This window comes from Castor canadensis, chromosome 8 (assembly GCF_047511655.1).
Source record: "Castor canadensis chromosome 8, mCasCan1.hap1v2, whole genome shotgun sequence".
NCBI classification, from domain to species: Eukaryota; Metazoa; Chordata; class Mammalia; order Rodentia; family Castoridae; genus Castor; species Castor canadensis.
The window spans coordinates 28,913,066-28,919,065 of record NC_133393.1 but is presented as its reverse complement, the minus strand read 5'-3'; the positions used below and the strand labels follow the sequence as shown (position 1 = coordinate 28,919,065).

Genomic DNA, 6,000 nt, shown 5'->3' with positions numbered 1-6,000 from the left:
CATACACTTTAATAATTCAGATGTTGCGAGGGTTTGGATATAATTGGAGGGTGTTCCCCCAACGGGTTCATGTGTTGGGAGCTTGGTCCTCATGTGGTGGTTCTGAGTTATGGGACCCTTTAGAGATGGACCTAGTGGGAGGTCCTTAGGTCATTGGGGATGTGGCCTCAGAAGGAATTCACTCTTTCAGGGCCCCTGAGCTTTCTCAGATGACTTGCTTGTGAGACTAGTCCAAGCCCTTAATCATTCTCTGGCTTCCTATTCTGAGATATGATTTTTTCCTCCCATCACGTGCTTCCGTTGTTGTGACTCCATCTGCATGATGTCCTCACTGTAGCCAAACAAATGCCATGCTATGCCTTGCCTTTGAATCTTCAGAACTGTGAGTTAAATAAACCTCTTCTTTATAAGGTTAGCCTGCCTCAGGCATTTCATTTTAGTAGTGAAAAATAGATTAATACAGATACAATAAATGATTAAAGAAAGAGTATAAAAGCAATATCAAGAATAAGTAACCAAAACAGGTAAACCAGAATCACTTTACTTGTATTGATTTCATATATTGCAGACTTCCAAGAAAGAAGCACTGCTAGAAATAATGAGGCCATTTCATCACCTTGAAGTTCAATTTATTAGGAAAATATTCCAATCCTTTATTTGTATGCACATAACAACAGCTGCAAAGTATTGAAAGCAAAAACTTGAGAGTTGAATGAGAAAATACAACAATCCATAATCACAGTTGACTATTTTAACACTTGTACCAAATTAACCTATGAGTCAAACAGACATAAATTTAGTAATTGAGAAATTTTGCACAGTAGGACAAAGCCCAAGCATAGAATAGCTGTGCATCTGAGTTACACATGACACTTGTACCCATGTGTTGAGCAGAATACGAGTCTCCACAAAATCTTGAAAGACTGAGATCATAGAGAATGTTCTCTGAACCCAGAAAAATTAAATAAACATCAATAACATAAATAGAAAATGCCTGGATATCACAAAGTTAAGCAGCACAGTATTAAATAACTCCATGAGTCAAATAAGCTTTTAAAGGGGCAGGTGGAGGGACTCAAATGGTAGAGCACCCGCCCAGTGAGCCCAGTGAGCCTAGCAAGGGTGAGGCCCTAACTTCAAGCTCCAGTACCACAAAAAAGAAAATAAAGAAAAATGTAAGTTTTTAAAAACATAAACTATTTTAACTGAATGATAATGAAAATAGGAGACAACTTGTTAGACTGAAAAGCACAGAGATAGACAAAAAGATGGCTCACCGTCAGCACAATTTTATTCAAGGGAAGAAACCTGCAAAGGGGGTCTCCAGCAAGAGAGTTAGAGTTCACTGCCACTTATAGACTGAGGGGTTTTATAGGAAAGGAAGGACATGGTGAAGGGTAGTGGGAATTTTTCCATTGTGACTTGTCCATTGTCCATTGCTAGGGGCAGTCAAGGAACTGGGTACAAGTGCTGGGAAACAGGACATTTTAGTCATGGACCAAAGGCAACAATAGGACACTGCTGGGGGTAGTCTAGGAGCTAGGGCTTGTGTTCTGGCACAGGTGCTGGGAAACAAGACATGTCCCTTGGAAGGCCCGTCTCTATTGAAGCCAGACTGGTCAAGCAGAGTTTAAGATGACATTGGTGTTGTCAAGTGAGGCCTAACAGCATGAAGCTTAAAGAGTGCTTAATATCTAATTCTTAGTTCCAAATTCACATATTCAAAGAAAAATTTGAAATGTAATGATCTAAGCTTTTAACTTAAATTTGTGTAAACCACATAAAAGGAAAATGTATGAATGTCACAACACCCCTATCACAACTCATGTTTGACCTTATACTTGCATTCAGTCATTTCATAATTCAATGTAACTTTTTCTCTTTCTTCCCAAGCTGGGGGAACCCTATGCTACTGGGATGGTGGACAAGCACTCTATCACTGAGCTACATACACTGCAGCACCTCGACTTGGCTAAAAAGGATGTTCATGTGATTGGTCATCATTTTAGTAGACAAACAACAGACTGCTCAGTTTAAACATCCAGTCGCTCTCTCACCCCAAACTCTGCCATACTCCTGACAGAGCAAATTCCCTTCCATTAAACCAAGGGTGTCTCAGAGTTGTGCTGTTTGTTTGTTTTAATCTCTGTAGTAATTCCATCTCTTCATCCCTCTTCCCCCTGCCTTCATCCCTTCCCAGCCTCCTTCTCTGTTTAGCAGTCACAATGGATTCCGGCCATGGGTCTGTCTCCTCTTCTCTCTCCTCTTTTCCCTCTCCCCTCCGCTGCCCCCTCCTCCCTTTAAAAATTAGTTTAGGGTAGACAAAATCAGTTTCAGAGAGATGTAAGGGGAGAAAATAAAAACTTATTGATTTGGTTCGATTTAGAGGGAAAATCAAAATCCCACAACCTTGCATCCGCCAAAAATCAAGGTACAATATGAGCCCGGGGCTGCACGGCCTGAGTCTCGCATTCCTCACGCGTAGCACCTGCCAGGTGACTTCTGTCAAATTAGATGTATCAAAAAAGCTGACTTGTGGTGTAGTCGTGGCCGAGTGGTTAAGGCGATGGAGTAGAAATCCATTGGGGTTTCCCCGCGTAGGTTCGAATCCTGCCGACTACGGGTTGTTTTCCTATTTACTGAGTTTACTCTCATCTGTTGGAAATGCTCTTGGGGCTTCCTTAAAATTCTCCTAAGACCCACGATGTCAGCAGCTTTTGTTTGCCTAAGCATCTAAAAAGCACCTACTCCTCTCTGAGCATCTCTTTCCTGATCAAAACCCAGGGCTCCGATGGTGATGCCACTTTGTTTCCGTTCTTTACAATCTCTGCCTTGAATTTTCTTCTGCACACCCTTTGTGAGGGAACAAAAATATATTTCAGTCCATAAAATGCTTCCTTCATTGTCATGTTAGAAGGTGCTCCACCCTAAGATTCCCTATTTACGAATCTAGCTGGAAAAGCATTGCACTGCCAAGGAAGCCAATGTTGTCTAACCAGATTGGCCGGTCCAGGGTAGGGCTGAAAGGAGAAGATTCTCCCACCGCAGGGACTTTTTTGTTGTTAGTGTAGTGCTGCGTGCAGCGTTCTCTCATCAGGGAACTTTGAGCCCCTGCGGTTCAGCAGACAAGAGAGGATGCACAACAACGTACGAAAAGGAAATTGCCTGGCAAGAAAAAAATCAGTGGGGGAGGAGAGATACATTCATTGAAATTAAAGTACAAATACAGTGTGAACATTAGATAGAACATAGATGATGAGGAAATTAGTAAACACAAATTTATGGACTTGATAAATGAATGGTATGCGAAATTACATAGGAAGCAAGGTTAATAGACATTATCTTCACTCCTGTGATACCAACTCGGCCAGGCTGAACTACACTCCCCAGAATTCCCTTTTCTATATATTCTGGTTCCCCAAGAAATATTCTTGTGGAATTTTGTAGGAGAAAGCCTAGTAGAACCCGTTTAGTAGCTTCTGCTAACTAATTGCTGACATGCTTGTGTCAGCAAGTTAGAGGTGAACTGCCTCACTTTTTCCTGGGTCTTCCTTTAGCCTCCTCCATTTCTGAACCAAATATTTACGTTTAGGGACACTCATGCCACCAAGGTCAGGGGCAACAAGAGCTGATGCAGATTTCACTTCATCCTTATGGGACTCCAGTTCATGCTTATAATTCCAGATTGTCTTTTAAAGTTCCTCTTTTTTCCATTCTTGACAACCTCTCTGTTTACATCAAGCATCAGCATTGTAGAGCTTGCTTAACCAGCTCCTACAAATCTCTCTCTGAACACACAAATGTTTGTGCACATACACACAAATGTATTTGTGCATATATGTATATATACGCATATTTTTTAGTTGTCCTGTTTCTCTTATTAGCCCCAGACTAAACATACCAAATGACTCAAACAAAATGATAAAAAGCATGAACTAATATTTTATAAAAGGGGATATCTAAGACTCTAATAGGCATTTTTCAAGACTGTGTTGCTAGTGTTGACTGACACAATGTTGATTGTGAATAAAATTAGTTGTAGTAATGTGTATATTTAAGAAAAGGATCATGGGGTGGAGGAGGATCTCTAAACAGCACAGAAAAGAAGGGCGATATTCCACAAGGATTTAAACTCAGGTGGGTGGACTTAAAATGATCGGTGCCAGGAGAACTTGAGTTTTTCCCCATGGTGGAGTAACAAGGATATATTCTTGTTATAAGGGAATTCTGGGGAGTACCCTCCCCCACTGGAAACAATTAGAAAGCTGAACAAATCAGTAGACAACAGGCAGTGACTAATTTGGTACCGGGGAGAAGGGAAGCAAATGAGAAACAAATGCTATGGCTTGCTACCTGGAAGCAGAGCAAGAGGAACACTTCTTGGTGTCATTCCACCAAGAAGACACAGCAGTCCTACGTATGTATGCATCTAATCAAGGTGCTTAAAAATACATGCAGCAAAACCTGATATACTGCAAAGCAAAATAGAAAAATTACTCAAATAGGGGTACAAATATTAACACTGCTCTCTCAGGAATTGGTAGAACAAGTAGAAGAATTAGTAAGAATATACCACAAACTTGACCTCATTAATATTTGTAGAACACTATTCACAACGATAGCAGAATTTAACTTCAAGTGTGAAGTAACTCACCAAGACAGACCATATTTTGGGCTATTAAACAAGTCTCATTAAGTTTAAAAGGACTGAAATCATAGAAAGATATTCTCTAATCACACAGAATTAGACCACAAATCAATAACAGAAAGTAAACAAAATAACCTTCAGGTCAAAGAACATGTCACAATGGAAATTCAAATTATTTTGAACTAAATGAAAATGAACACAAAGTATAACAAAATGTCTAGGATGCAGCTAAAGCTTCACATAGAGGATAATTATAGCAAGAATTCTTATAAAGAAAAGAAATTGTGAAAACAATGATCTATACCTTCACTTAAGAAGCTAGAAAAAGAAGAGCAAATTAAAGTCAAAAAGAAGAAATATTAGAGAAGAGCAAAACAGATAAACAGTAGAAAAAATTGGTGAAATCCAAAGCCAGCTTCTTCGAAATGATGAATAATACAGATAAGTGTCTAGACTGATCAAGTAACACAAATTACCAATATCATGAAAGAAAGGGGGGACATTTTCCCAGATTATTCAGAAGTGAAACGTATTTTGGATAACATGATGCCAATTAATTAGATGAAATGGATCAGTTTCTCAAAAGATGCAAACTACTAAAATACACTCAATAAAAAAGCACCTGAATTACTAAAATTAGAATTCGTAATTGAAAACCTCATAAAGAAAATTCCAGGCTTAGGCATAATGGCCTAATAGGTGAATAATAACTGTTGACATAAACTTTTCCAGAAATTAGAAGAGAAGATAGTTTCCTGTTCATTCTATCAGGAGAATATTGCTCTGATATCAAAAAACTAGACCCAGTTTGAAAGAAAACAAATTTCAGACCAAATGTTCCCCATGAAAACAGGTGCAAAAATCCTTAACAAATTTTACCAAATTGAATCTAACACAGTGTGCTGTAATGACCAAGTGGCACTTATTCCTTGAATGCTGAGCACGCCACACATTCATGCCGCACAGAGGTCGACTTGTTTCGTTTGTTTTTAAGCAAATTTTGTTTTTACCTGAGGATTGGTGTTAATTTCATGAAACTGACTTCTTTCTACACTACACAAAACAGCCTGATTTGTGCCTCTTTATGTCCATCACCGGGACAAAAAGGTATACCGGACTGTGTAGTCGTGGCCGAGTGGTTAAGGCGATGGACTAGAAATCCATTGGGGTTTCCCCGCGCAGGTTCGAATCCTGCCGACTACGGTACTTGTTTTTCCCAAGGGAACTGTAGGAAGAGGGAAAAAAGGGAACTGTAGGAAAAGGGAAAAAAGAAATCGAACTTAACGTTAGTCATCTTGCGTGATTCTTGACTAAACTTATTCAGTCTTTCATTCAAGCCAAAACTCCAGGGC

General features: G+C 39.5%; 2 non-coding genes across 2 annotated transcripts; both read left to right on the top strand.

Moving 5' to 3' along the window:
• Positions 1 to 2,540: 2,540 nt before the first annotated feature.
• Trnas-aga (transfer RNA serine (anticodon AGA)) lies at positions 2,541 to 2,622 on the top strand. The gene has a single exon. It is a non-coding gene; the product is annotated as a tRNA-Ser (tRNA).
• Positions 2,623 to 5,769: 3,147 nt separating this feature from the next.
• Positions 5,770 to 5,851, top strand: Trnas-aga (transfer RNA serine (anticodon AGA)). Its single transcript has one exon. It is a non-coding gene; the product is annotated as a tRNA-Ser (tRNA).
• Positions 5,852 to 6,000: the final 149 nt, after the last annotated feature.